This window comes from Oncorhynchus gorbuscha, unplaced genomic scaffold, assembly GCF_021184085.1.
Source record: "Oncorhynchus gorbuscha isolate QuinsamMale2020 ecotype Even-year unplaced genomic scaffold, OgorEven_v1.0 Un_scaffold_295, whole genome shotgun sequence".
In the NCBI taxonomy this organism is placed as follows: Eukaryota; Metazoa; Chordata; class Actinopteri; order Salmoniformes; family Salmonidae; genus Oncorhynchus; species Oncorhynchus gorbuscha.
In genome coordinates this window covers 41,266-56,081 of record NW_025745159.1, presented here as the reverse complement: position 1 = coordinate 56,081, position 14,816 = coordinate 41,266, and the positions used below count along the sequence as shown (strand labels likewise).

The following is a 14,816-nucleotide window of genomic DNA, read 5'->3' as shown; positions in this document are numbered from 1 at the left end:
ACCAGCTGTGGTAATTATGGTGTGTTTTAATGTCGAACTACCAGCTGTGGTAATTATGGTGTGTTTTAATGTCGAACTACCAGCTGTGGTAATTATGGTGTGTTTTCATGTCGAACTACCAGCTGTGGTAATTATGTGTGTTTTAATGTCGAACTACCAGCTGTGGTAATTATGGTGTGTTTTAATGTCGAACTACCAGCTGTGGTAATTATGTGTGTTTTAATGTCGAACTACCAGCTGTGGTAATTATGGTGTGTTTTCATGTCGAACTACCAGCTGTGGTAATTATGGTGTGTTTTCATGTCGAACTACCAGCTGTGGTAATTATGTGTGTTTTAATGTCGAACTACCAGCTGTGGTAATTACGTGTGTTTTAATGTCGAACTAGCAGCTGTGGTAATTATGGTGTGTTTTCATGTCGAACTACCAGCTGTGGTAATTATGGTGTGTTTTCATGTCGAACTACCAGCTGTGGTAATTATGTGTGTTTTCATGTCGAACTAGCAGCTGTGGTAATTATGTGTGTTTTAATGTCGAACTACCAGCTGTGGTAATTACGGTGTGTTTTCATGTCGAACTACCAGCTGTGGTAATTATGTGTGTTTTAATGTCGAACTACCAGCTGTGGTAATTATGGTGTGTTTTCATGTCGAACTTACCAGCTGTGGTAATTATGGTGTGTTTTAATGTCGAACTACCAGCTGTGGTAATTATGTTTGTTTTAATGTCGAACTACCAGCTGTGGTAATTATGTGTGTTTCGATGCTAGTTCCGCTATCATCCATCTCACCATTCTTCTCCACTCTGGTTAGAGGCTTGACCCCAGAGAAGACCTCCGCCAGCTCGGTCATCCTCTCAGATCCCTCAGCTCGATAACTCTCCCATTTCAGCTGCTTCTCTGACAGCATCTTCTTGAACATCTGGGAGGGAAAATATACCGGGGGGGGGCAGATGGTGAATTCACCATTTATATTCAGAGACCCGATACATCAGGGGGGCAGATGGTGAATTCACCATTTATATTCAGAGACCCGATACGTCGGGGGGGGCAGATGGTGAATTCACCATTTATATTCAGAGACCCAACATGTGTTTTTTTATTTTATTGTGTAATTACAACTTGACATATATGATACGGTTCAGACTCACCTCTTTGAGGGTGAACTCAAACTGGGCGGTGTCTAGGAGAACCTGGAACAGGATCTTGGGGTTGTACTTGGAGTCGTTGATCACCTGGTCTTTGATCTGGCGCAGACGCTTGTTGTTGGGATCATAGGCTGCAAGAAGAAAAGACAACGCAGTTTAGGAATATAGTACCGCCTGGCGTTACACAGCGCCGCCTGGTGTAATATAGGAGCACCTGGCGTGATATAGGAGCACCCTGGCGTGATACAGGAGCACCCTGGCGTGATACAGGAGCACCTGGCGTGATACAGGAGCACCTGGCGTGATACAGGAGCACCTGGCGTGATATAGGAGCACCTGGCGTGATACAGCGCCGCCTGGCGTGATACAGCGCCGCCTGGCGTGATACAGGAGCGCCTGGCGTGATATAGGAGCGCCTGGCGTGATACAGCGTGATATAGCGTGAGCGCCTGGCGTGATACAGGAGCGCCTGGCGTGATACAGGAGCGCCTGGCGTGATACAGGAGCGCCTGGCGTGATACAGGAGCGCCTGGCGTGATACAGGAGCGCCTGGCCTGATACAGGAGCGCCTGGCTGGCCTGATGATAGGAGCGCCTGGCCTGATATAGGAGCACCCTGGCGTGATATAGGAGCGCCTGGTGTGATATAGGAGCACCTATATATATTCATAAGGCCTTTACGGATGCTTCCTGAACCCTTTACGGATGCTTCCTGAACCCTTTACGGATGCTTCCTGAACCCTTTACGGATGCTTCCTGAACCCTTTACGGATGCTTCCTGAACCCTTTACGGATGCTTCCTGAACCCTTTACGGATGCTTCCTGAACCCTTTACGGATGCTTCCTGAACCCTTTACGGATGCTTCCTGAACCCTTTACGGATGCTTCCTGAACCCTTTACGGATGCTTCCTGAACCCTTTACGGATGCTTCCTGAACCCTTTACGGATGCTTCCTGAACCCTTTACGGATGCTTCCTGAACCCTTTACGGATGCTTCCTGAACCCTTTACGGATGCTTCCTGAACCCTTTACGGATGCTTCATGAACCCTTTATGGATGCTTCATGAACCCTTTATGGATGCTTCATGAACCCTTCATAAGGCCTTTATTAATGCTTCATGAACCCTTCATAAGGCCTTTATGGATGCTTTGTGAACCCTTCATAAGGCCTTTATTAATGCTTCCATAAATCAGTAGTAAGCTCATTTGATGCATGGACCTAGACGCCAACAGAAAGGCCCTACCTGAGTCTGCAGTGTGTAGCATCAGCCAGCGTATGGAAACGTTACAGTCCCGGAGACAGTTGAGCAGCTTAGGGACGTTATCCAGGACGATCTCCTCCCTCAGGAACCCTTCCTTCAGCAGCTGCTGGATCTGTGGCCTCAGACCCTCCATGCTGACTGAATAACGACTGGCCTAGAGGAGGGTTGACGTACGGTTGGTTATAGGGTGTTATAACATGGCGGGGGGGGGGGTCATAAGCAGTCCCTCCATGCTGACTGAATAACGACTGGCCTAGAGGAGGGTTGACGTACGGTTGGTTATAGGGTGTTATAACATGGCAGGGCGGGGGGGGGGGGGGGGGGGTCATAAGCAGTCCCTCGAACCTTCCACATTTTCCACAACAACTTGTGAAGGATATGATGGGAGAGTCACGTCCGTAGCAAGGCCTGATGGGAAACCCGAGTGAAAACCATTTCACGTAAGCAGACGTTTTGTCAGTAAGCCCGTTCGCCTCCGTACCTGCTCTCTGATATTGGCTGAGTCCAGGGTGTAGTTGAGGGCGATCTTGGCAGCTTTATACGGTTCCCAGGCCTCCACCAGATTCACAGTGATTCCCATGTAGACACTGATGACCTGCAGAGGAGAAATTGGCAATACTTGAAACCAGCGTAACGGCTGGAGACCGAGGGAAATATACCGCATCAAGACAAACAAGTACTCTAAATGTTTTTCCTAGTATTCAGGGAAGTAGAGATTAGATACAGTCTCTCACCCAGTTATCAGGGAAGTAGAGTCAGTCTCTCACCCAGTTATCAGGGAAGTAGAGTCAGTCTCTCACCCAGTTAACAGGGAAGTAGAGATTAGATACAGTCTCTCACCCAGTTAACAGGGAAGTAGAGATTAGATACAGTCTCTCACCCAGTTAACAGGGAAGTAGAGTCAGTCTCTCACCCAGTTAACAGGGAAGTAGAGTCAGTCTCTCACCCAGTTATCAGGGAAGTAGAGTTTAGATGCAGTCTCTCACCCAGTTAACAGGGAAGTAGAGTCAGTCTCTCACCCAGTTATCAGGGAAGTAGAGTCAGTCTCTCACCCAGTTATCAGGGAAGTAGAGTCAGTCTCTCACCCAGTTAACAGGGAAGTAGAGTCAGTCTCTCACCCAGTTAACAGGGAAGTAGAGTCAGTCTCTCACCCAGTTATCAGGGAAGTAGAGTCAGTCTCTCACCCAGTTATCAGGGAAGTAGAGTCAGTCTCTCACCCAGTTAACAGGGAAGTAGAGTTTAGATGCAGTCTCTCACCCAGTTATCAGGGAAGTAGAGTCAGTCTCTCACCCAGTTATCAGGGAAGTAGAGTTTAGATACAGTCTCTCACCCAGTTATCAGGGAAGTACTTGTCCACTATCTCCCTCATCTTGGCCTGTTGAGTCTGAAGTATGGAGGGAATGAAGTAGAGACAGACATACAGCATGGCAGCCTGGTTAGCCAACGCTGTGCTTCGGTGCTCAGGCAGAGGGTACGCAGACACCTGGGGGAGACACAGGACAGCTTTAGGAGACACAGGACAGCTTTAGGAGACACAGGACAGCTTTAGGAGACACAGGACAGCTTTAGAGAGACACAGGACAGCTTTAGAGAGACAGGACAGCTTTAGAGAGACAGGACAGCTTTAGAGACACAGGACAGCTTTAGGAGACACAGGACAGCTTTAGGAGACACAGGACAGCTTTAGGAGACACAGGACAGCTTTAGGAGACACAGGACAGCTTTAGGAGACACAGGACAGCTTTAGGAGACACAGGACAGCTTTAGGAGACACATGACAGCTTTAGGAGACACAGGACAGCTTTAGGAGACACAGCATGATACAAATATATTGAATAAAACATTAAAGACAATGTAATATTGTAGCATTAGTGAGTGTGTAAGAAATGTCATTCAGGTCAAGGATACTAACCACTAGGCTACCCTGGGGGGGGGCATGGTAGCCTAGTGGTTAGAGCGTTGGACTAGTAACCGAAAGGTTGCAAGTTCAAATCCCCGAGCTGACAAGGAACAAATCTGTCGTTCTGCCCCTGAACAGGCAGTTAACCCACTGTTCCCAGGCCGTCATTGAAAAAATAAGAATTTGTTCTTAACTGACTTGCCTGGTTAAATAAAAATAATAAAAGGGAACCAATGGGGTGTTTACATTACTAACTAGGAGAACAGTGGGTTAGTATGACACGAGTAATTCCTTTTACAAAGAAAACAAATGGTTTAAAAATAATAATAACAACAATAATAACAACAACAACAATAATAGTAATAATAACAATAATAATAATAACAATAATAATAACAATAACAATAATAACAATAATAACAACAATAATAACAACAATAACAATAATAATAATAATAACAACAATAATAATAATAACAATAATAATAACAACAATAATAATAACAACAACAATAACAATAACAATAACAACAACAACAACAACAACAACAACAACAACAATAATAATAACAACAACACCAATAATAATAATAATAACAATAATAATAACAATAATAACAACAACAACAACAATAATAATAATAACAGTCTTACCTGGTTATAGATGTCATCAGAGCGCAGCCTCCCGATCACCATGCTGATGAAGGTAGAACTGATCGGTACTCTCTGGAAGTAGCTCTCAGGGTAGTTAGCTGGCCGCTTGGCTCTGATTGGCTGGAGTAGCCAGTACTCCGCAGCAGCTTACAGATGTCATCCAGGTTAGAGTCCGCTGAGGAGCGGGCAGCACTGGACACACAAACAGGACATGTATAGCTAGTAGCACGCTCCAATCAAATGGTTGTTTTTCTTTCATTCAAATTATAGATACTACTACAATACTGTAGTACTACTACAGTATGATAGATAGTAGTATTATAGAGAGTATTACAGTATTATAGAGAGTATTATAGCATTGTAGATAGTACTACAGTATTATAGATAGTAGTAGTATTATAGAGAGTATTACAGTATTATAGAGAGTATTACAGTATTATAGAGAGTATTACAGTATTATAGAGAGTATTACAGTATTGTAGAGAGTATTACAGTATTGTAGATATCATAGTATTATAGATAGTAGTATAGATATCATCATAGTAGTATAGATAGTATTACAGTAGTATAGATAGTAGTATAGTATTATAGATAGTACTACAGTATTATAGATAGTACTACAGTATTATAGATAGTACTACAGTATTATAGATAGTACTACAGTATTATAGATAGTACTACAGTATTATAGATAGTACTACAGTATTAGATAGTACTACAGTATTAGAGAGTATTACAGTATTATAGAGAGTATTACAGATAGTAGTACAGTATTATATATAATAGTATAGATAATATTACAGTATTATATATAGTAATATAGATAGTATTACAGTATTATATATAGTAGTATAGATAGTATTGTAGTATTACAGATAGTATTACTGACACCATTAAAGGGTCCCTGACAAAATAACAGAGAGGATTGATTCTTAAAAGGAATGTATAAAGGATGTAGAAGCCATTATAGAGAGTATTATAGATACTATCATAGTATTATAGGATTGTATAAAGGATGTTGAAGCCATTTTCCCCCCAAAACAGCAGCAAAGGTCTCACCTGTATCTATAGTAGGACACCAGCATCCTCTCTCTGACCTCCCCCTCCATCTTCTGGTCAATAACCAACAGCATGACTCCATAGAGATACAGCGCCTCACACTGGTTAACAAGGACACAAACAGCACATGGTAGGACTCTCACATACCTAAAGGACATTCAGGACCTCACACTGGTTAACAAGGAGACACACAACACATCGTAGGACTCTAACATACCTTCAGGACATCGCCAAACATACAGGGACGATTTTCCTAAATGTATATAAGTTGATCATAGAGCTGCTACCCCCCCCCCCCCCCGGGGCCCTTCTACAAAATCTAAGTAATTACAAGAGATTGGGGCGGCAGGGTAGCCTAGTGGTTAGAGGGGGTAGGCAGGTGGTTAGAGCGTTGGACTAGTAACCGAAAGGTTGCAAGATCGAATCTCCCGAGCTGACGAGGTACAAATCTGTCGTTCTGCCCCTGAACAAGGCTAGTTAACCCACTGTTCCCCTGAACAAGGCTAGTTAACCCACTGTTCCCCTGAACAAGGCTAGTTAACCCACTATTCCCCTGAACAAGGCTAGTTAACCCACTATTCCCCTGAACAAGGCTAGTTAACCCACTATTCCCCTGAACAAGGCTAGTTAACCCACTATTCCCCTGAACAAGGCTAGTTAACCCACTGTTCCCCCGAACAAGGCTAGTTAACCCACTGTTCCCCTGAACAAGGCTAGTTAACCCACTGTTCCCCTGAACAAGGCTAGTTAACCCACTATTCCCCTGAACAAGGCTAGTTAACCCACTGTTCCCCTGAACAAGGCTAGTTAACCCACTGTTCCCCTGAACAAGGCTAGTTAACCCACTGTTCCCCTGAACAAGGCTAGTTAACCGTCGTTGAAAATACTAATTTATTCGACGAGTAAACTAAACATGTAAAGAAATGTTGTTGTTTTACCAGGAGCTGTTTTCCATCCTCATTCAGCAGCACCGTCTCCAGGGTCTGTTGAATGTAAACTCCTTCATACAGATCATCCAGGTACCTGGAGAGAAGAACAGCTGATTAGATAAAGCATGGTGAGGAGACAAAACAGACAGACAGGTAATTCTGTATGACTGACAGACAGACAGACAAACAGACAGACAAACAGACAGACAGGTAATTCTGTAAGACAGACAGACAGACAAACAGACAGACAGGTAATTCTGTAAGACAGACAGACAGACAGACAAACAGTCAGACAGACAGGTAATTCTGTAAGACAGACAGACAGACAGACAAACAGTCAGACAGACAGGTAATTCTGTAAGACATACAAACAGACAGACAGGTAATTCTGTAAGACAGACAGACAGACAGACAGACAGACAGACAGACAGACAGACAGACAGACAGACAGACAGACAGACAGACAGACAGACAGACAGACAATTCTGTATGACAGACAGACAGACAATTCTGTATGACAGACAGACAGACAGGTAATTCTGTATGACAGACAAACACAGACAAACAGACAGACAGGTAATTCTGTATGACAGACAGACAATTCTGTAAGACAGACAGACAGACAATTCTGTATGACAGACAGACAGACAATTCTGTATGACAGACAGACAGACAGACAGGTAATTCTGTATGACAGACAGGTAATTCTGTATGACAGACAGGTAATTCTGTATGACAGACAAACAAACAGACAAACAGACAGACAGGTAATTCTGTAAGACAGACAGACAAACAGACAGACAGGTAATTCTGTAAGACATACAAACAGACAGACAGGTAATTCTGTAAGACAGACAGACAGAGACAGACAGACAGACAGACAGACAGACAGACAGACAGACAGACAGACAGACAGACAGGTAATTCTGTAAGACAGACAGACAGACAGACAGACAGACAGACAGACAGACAGACAGACAGACAGACAGACAGACAGACAGACAGACAGACAGACAGACAGACAGACAGACAGACAGGTAATTCTGTAAGACAGACAGACAGACAGACAGACAGACAGACAGACAGACAGACAGACAGACAGACAGACAGACAGGTAATTCTGTATGACAGACAGACAGACAGACAGACAGACAGACAGACAGACAGACAGACAGACAGACAGACAGACAGACAGACAGACAGACAGGTAATTCTGTATGACAGACAGACAGACAGACAGACAGACAGACAGACAGACAGACAGACAGACAGACAGACAGACAGACAGGTAATTCTGTATGACAGACAGACAGACAGACAGACAGACAGACAGACAGACAGACAGACAGACAGACAGACAGACAGACAGACAGACAGACAGACAGACAGACAGACAGACAGACAGACAGGTAATTCTGTATGACAGACAGACAGACAGACAGACAGACAGACAGACAGACAGACAGACAGACAGACAGACAGACAGACAGACAGACAGACAGACAGACAGACAGACAGACAGACAGACAGACAGAGAGACAGACAGGTAATTCTGTATGACCTGATTAGATCAACGATGTACTTGTGGACACTTTCAAACGCCAGGTAGAACCGTGAGAGTATCTCCAGGTTGTTCTCCCGGAACTCATCGTCCAGATCCTGCAGATCTGGTTTGGCTTCTAGCTTACTGTCGTAGTACTCTGGACCCTGGAAGGCAACAGGAGTATATAAATATAGTATATATATATAGTTCATAACTTGAATGATTGTCGTAGTACTCTGGACCCTGGAAGGCAACAGGAGAATATAAATATAGTATATATATATAGTTCATAACTTGAATGACTGTCGTAGTACTCTGGACCCTGGAAGGCAACAGGAGTATATAAATATAGTATATATATATAGTTCATAACTTGAATGACTGTCGTAGTACTCTGGACCCTGGAAGGCAACAGGAGTATATAAATATAGTATATATATATAGTTCATAACTTGAATGACTGTCGTAGTACTCTGGACCCTGGAAGGCAACAGGAGAATATAAATATAGTATATATATATAGTTCATAACTTGAATGACTGTCGTAGTACTCTGGACCCTGGAAGGCAACAGGAGTATATAAATATAGTATATATATATAGTTCATAACTTGAATGACTGTCGTAGTACTCTGGACCCTGGAAGGCAACAGGAGTATATAAATATAGTATATATATATAGTTCATAACTTGAATGACTGTCGTAGTACTCTGGACCCTGGAAGGCAACAGGAGTATATAAATATAGTATATATATATATAGTTCATAACTTGAATGACTGTCGTAGTACTCTGGACCCTGGAAGGAAACAGGAGTATATAAATATAGTATATATATATATAGTTCATAACTTGAATGACTGTCGTAGTACTCTGGACCCTGGAAGGAAACAGGAGTATATAAATATAGTATATATATATATATAGTTCATAACTTGAATGACTGTCGTAGTACTCTGGACCCTGGAAGGCAACAGGAGTATATAAATATAGTATATATATATAGTTCATAACTTGAATGACTGTCGTAGTACTCTGGACCCTGGAAGGCAACAGGAGTATATAAATATAGTATATATATATAGTTCATAACTTGAATGATTGTCGTAGTACTCTGGACCCTGGAAGGCAACAGGAGAATATAAATATAGTATATATATATAGTTCATAACTTGAATGACTGTCGTAGTACTCTGGACCCTGGAAGGCAACAGGAGTATATAAATATAGCATATATATATAGTTCATAACTGGAATGACTGTCGTAGTACTCTGGACCCTGGAAGGCAACAGGAGAATATAAATATAGTATATATATATAGTTCATAACTTGAATGACTGTCGTAGTACTCTGGACCCTGGAAGGCAACAGGAGTATATAAATATAGTATATATATATAGTTCATAACTTGAATGACTGTCGTAGTACTCTGGACCCTGGAAGGCAACAGGAGTATATAAATATAGTATATATATATAGTTCATAACTTGAATGATTGTCGTAGTACTCTGGACCCTGGAAGGCAACAGGAGAATATAAATATAGTATATATATATAGTTCATAACTTGAATGACTGTCGTAGTACTCTGGACCCTGGAAGGCAACAGGAGTATATAAATATAGTATATATATATAGTTCATAACTTGAATGACTGTCGTAGTACTCTGGACCCTGGAAGGCAACAGGAGTATATAAATATAGTATATATATATATAGTTCATAACTTGAATGATTGTCGTAGTACTCTGGACCCTGGAAGGCAACAGGAGAATATAAATATAGTATATATATATAGTTCATAACTTGAATGACTGTCGTAGTACTCTGGACCCTGGAAGGAAACAGGAGTATATAAATATAGTATATATATATATAGTTCATAACTTGAATGACTGTCGTAGTACTCTGGACCCTGGAAGGAAACAGGAGTATATAAATATAGTATATATATATATATAGTTCATAACTTGAATGACTGTCGTAGTACTCTGGACCCTGGAAGGCAACAGGAGTATATAAATATAGTATATATATATAGTTCATAACTTGAATGACTGTCGTAGTACTCTGGACCCTGGAAGGCAACAGGAGTATATAAATATAGTATATATATATAGTTCATAACTTGAATGATTGTCGTAGTACTCTGGACCCTGGAAGGCAACAGGAGAATATAAATATAGTATATATATATAGTTCATAACTTGAATGACTGTCGTAGTACTCTGGACCCTGGAAGGCAACAGGAGTATATAAATATAGCATATATATATAGTTCATAACTGGAATGACTGTCGTAGTACTCTGGACCCTGGAAGGCAACAGGAGAATATAAATATAGTATATATATATAGTTCATAACTTGAATGACTGTCGTAGTACTCTGGACCCTGGAAGGCAACAGGAGTATATAAATATAGTATATATATATAGTTCATAACTTGAATGACTGTCGTAGTACTCTGGACCCTGGAAGGCAACAGGAGTATATAAATATAGTATATATATATAGTTCATAACTTGAATGATTGTCGTAGTACTCTGGACCCTGGAAGGCAACAGGAGAATATAAATATAGTATATATATATAGTTCATAACTTGAATGACTGTCGTAGTACTCTGGACCCTGGAAGGCAACAGGAGTATATAAATATAGTATATATATATAGTTCATAACTTGAATGACTGTCGTAGTACTCTGGACCCTGGAAGGCAACAGGAGTATATAAATATAGTATATATATATATAGTTCATAACTTGAATGATTGTCGTAGTACTCTGGACCCTGGAAGGCAACAGGAGAATATAAATATAGTATATATATATAGTTCATAACTTGAATGACTGTCGTAGTACTCTGGACCCTGGAAGGCAACAGGAGTATATAAATATAGTATATATATATAGTTCATAACTTGAATGATTGTCGTAGTACTCTGGACCCTGGAAGGCAACAGGAGAATATAAATATAGTATATATATATAGTTCATAACTTGAATGACTGTCGTAGTACTCTGGACCCTGGAAGGCAACAGGAGTATATAAATATAGTATATATATATAGTTCATAACTTGAATGACTGTCGTAGTACTCTGGACCCTGGAAGGCAACAGGAGTATATAAATATAGCATATATATATAGTTCATAACTGGAATGACTGTCGTAGTACTCTGGACCCTGGAAGGCAACAGGGAGAATATAAATATAGTATATATATATATAGTTCATAACTTGAATGACTGTCGTAGTACTCTGGACCCTGGAAGGCAACAGGGAGAATATAAATATAGTATATATATATATATAGTTCATAACTTGAATGACTGTCGTAGTACTCTGGACCCTGGAAGGCAACAGGAGTATATAAATATAGTATATATATATATATAGTTCATAACTTGAATGACTGTCGTAGTACTCTGGACCCTGGAAGGCAACAGGAGTATATAAATATATATATATATATAGTTCATAACTTGAATGACTGTCGTAGTACTCTGGACCCTGGAAGGCAACAGGAGAATATAAATATAGTATATATAGTTCATAACTGGAATGACTGTCGTAGTACTCTGGACCCTGGAAGGCAACAGGGAGAATATAAATATAGTATATATATATATAGTTCATAACTTGAATGACTGTCGTAGTACTCTGGACCCTGGAAGGCAACAGGGAGAATATAAATATAGTATATATATATATAGTTCATAACTTGAATGACTGTCGTAGTACTCTGGACCCTGGAAGGCAACAGGGAGAATATAAATATAGTATATATATATATATAGTTCATAACTTGAATGACTGTCGTAGTACTCTGGACCCTGGAAGGCAACAGGGAGAATATAAAAATAGTATATATATATATAGTTCATAACTTGAATGACTGTCGTAGTACTCTGGACCCTGGAAGGCAACAGGAGTATATAAATATAGTATATATATATATATATATATATATATATATAGTTCATAACTTGAATGACTGTCGTAGTACTCTGGACCCTGGAAGGCAACAGGAGTATATAAATATAGTATATATATATATAGTTCATAACTTGAATGACTGTCGTAGTACTCTGGACCCTGGAAGGCAACAGGAGTATATAAATATAGTATATATATATATATATAGTTCATAACTTGAATGACTGTCGTAGTACTCTGGAAGGCAACAGGAGAATATAAAGGGTTACTCATGGACATAATATTATCCCTGTTCTTCATCATCATCATCATCATCTTGCCTGTGCCGTTCTGTACCATCTCTCATTCATATATCTTTATGTACATATTCTTCATCCCTTTACACTTGTGTGTATAAGGTAGTAGCTGTGGAATTGTTAGGTTAGATTACTCGTTGGTTAGTACTGCGTTGCCGGAACTAGAAGCACAAGCATTTCGCTGCACTCGCATTAACATCTGCTAACCCATGTGTATGTGACCAAATACAATTTGATTTGATTTGTACTTCATCATCATCATCATCATCATGCCATAACACATTCTAAACAATCTAGTTCATAGATGACAGATGGCAATCACATAACTGGAAAGACCTAACCATGACACTGGCGGTGTGTGTGTCCATTATCTAAGGAGGTGCACCCCAAACAATGTCCTTTCACTGTGATCTCATCTCACACTCATTGAACAAGACAACCCCCCCCTCCCCCATCTCAACCTTGAAGTAGCTGAAGTCACAGATGATGTCTCCGTATTTCTGCTGGTCGCTCTTGTCTTTGAGTCTGAAGACAGCAGGGATGAACTCCGAGAGGCGGAGGAGCTCGGCGATGATAGCGTTTCCCGGGACACGATCCTCAGCACCGCCTGACCACACAGGTTGTTTTCCGCCAGGAAATCCACCATGGCGACGGTCTCAGGTCGACAAAGGCACCTCTGCAATTCGGGCTCTGGCCCACTTCTACTCTAGTATTGTGTAAAACAAAAAAAGAAGAAGAGAAACAGCTGCCACAGGTTAAACAAGAGACTAAAACTGCATCTCTAAATAGTATTCATGTGTATAATGTTAACGAGTTCAGATAGCTACATGAAATAATTGTATATGTAGTTATCACCAGCAGGATAGTTTGAAGCAAGTGGCCGGAAAGATATTTTGCAACAAGCGGTGAATTCTACCGAACCGAGCCATGACTAGTTTTCAACTTTCTAAATGTTTTCCATGCATCATTTCACAACCGTACTCACCTTAATTAAGGTATACACCTATAGGATCGTGTCGTTGCTCGCTAAATGTTGACCGTTTCAAGTTTTTACAATTCAATTCCTGTTTATCATCACATGACAAACCACATGATTCATCTTCCCTGCAGAGTGTTTGTGGACCACTAGGTGGCGACGAAGTCAAGACTAAAGAGCAGGGGGATTTTCTTCTTCGTGTGAATTTTCTGCCGCTTCTTCTTCTTCGTTGCTATTATGTCGGTCCGCAAACAAATATTATAGGTGCATGTCGCCACCTACTGTATTGGCTGTGTATCAGCCTACTTTTCTGTGGAATGAATTCATTGCTTTGTGAAAAAATTGGCAGACTAACTCACCCTTCACCCATTAAAACCTCACCACTATACACTATCTAACCCTGTACCTATAGACTATCTACTATCTAACCCTGTACCTATACACTATCTAACCCTGTACCTATACACTATCTACTATCTAACCCTGTACCTATACACTATCTACTATCTAACCCTGTACCTATACACTATCTACTATCTAACCCTGTACCTATACACTATCTAACCCTGTACCTATACACTATCTACTATCTAACCCTGTACCTATAGACTATCTACTATCTAACCCTGTACCTATACACTATCTACTATCTAACCCTGTACCTATACACTATCTAACCCTGTACCTGTACACTATCTACTATCTAACCCTGTACCTATACACTATCTAACCCTGTATCTATACACTATCTACTATCTAACCCTGTACCTATACACTATCTACTATCTAACCCTGTACCTATACACTATCTTACCCTGTACCTATACACTATCTAACCCTGTACCTATACACTATCTAACCCTGTACCTATACACTATCTACTATCTAACCCTGTATCTATACACTATCTAACCCTGTACCTATACACTATCTACTATCTAACCCTGTACCTATACACTATCTAACCCTGTACCTATACACTATCTAACCCTGTACCTATACACTATCTACTATCTAACCCTGTACCTATACACTATCTAACCCTGTACCTATACACTATCTACTATCTAACCCTGTACCTATACACTATCTACTATCTAACCCTGTACCTATA

The 14,816-nt window shown here is 40.7% G+C and overlaps 1 pseudogene; it reads right to left on the bottom strand.

Moving 5' to 3' along the window:
• LOC124017636 overlaps nt 1-13,849 on the bottom strand; it is a 52,405-nt pseudogene extending 38,556 nt beyond the window's left edge.
• Between the last annotated feature and the right edge of the window lie 967 nt (nt 13,850-14,816).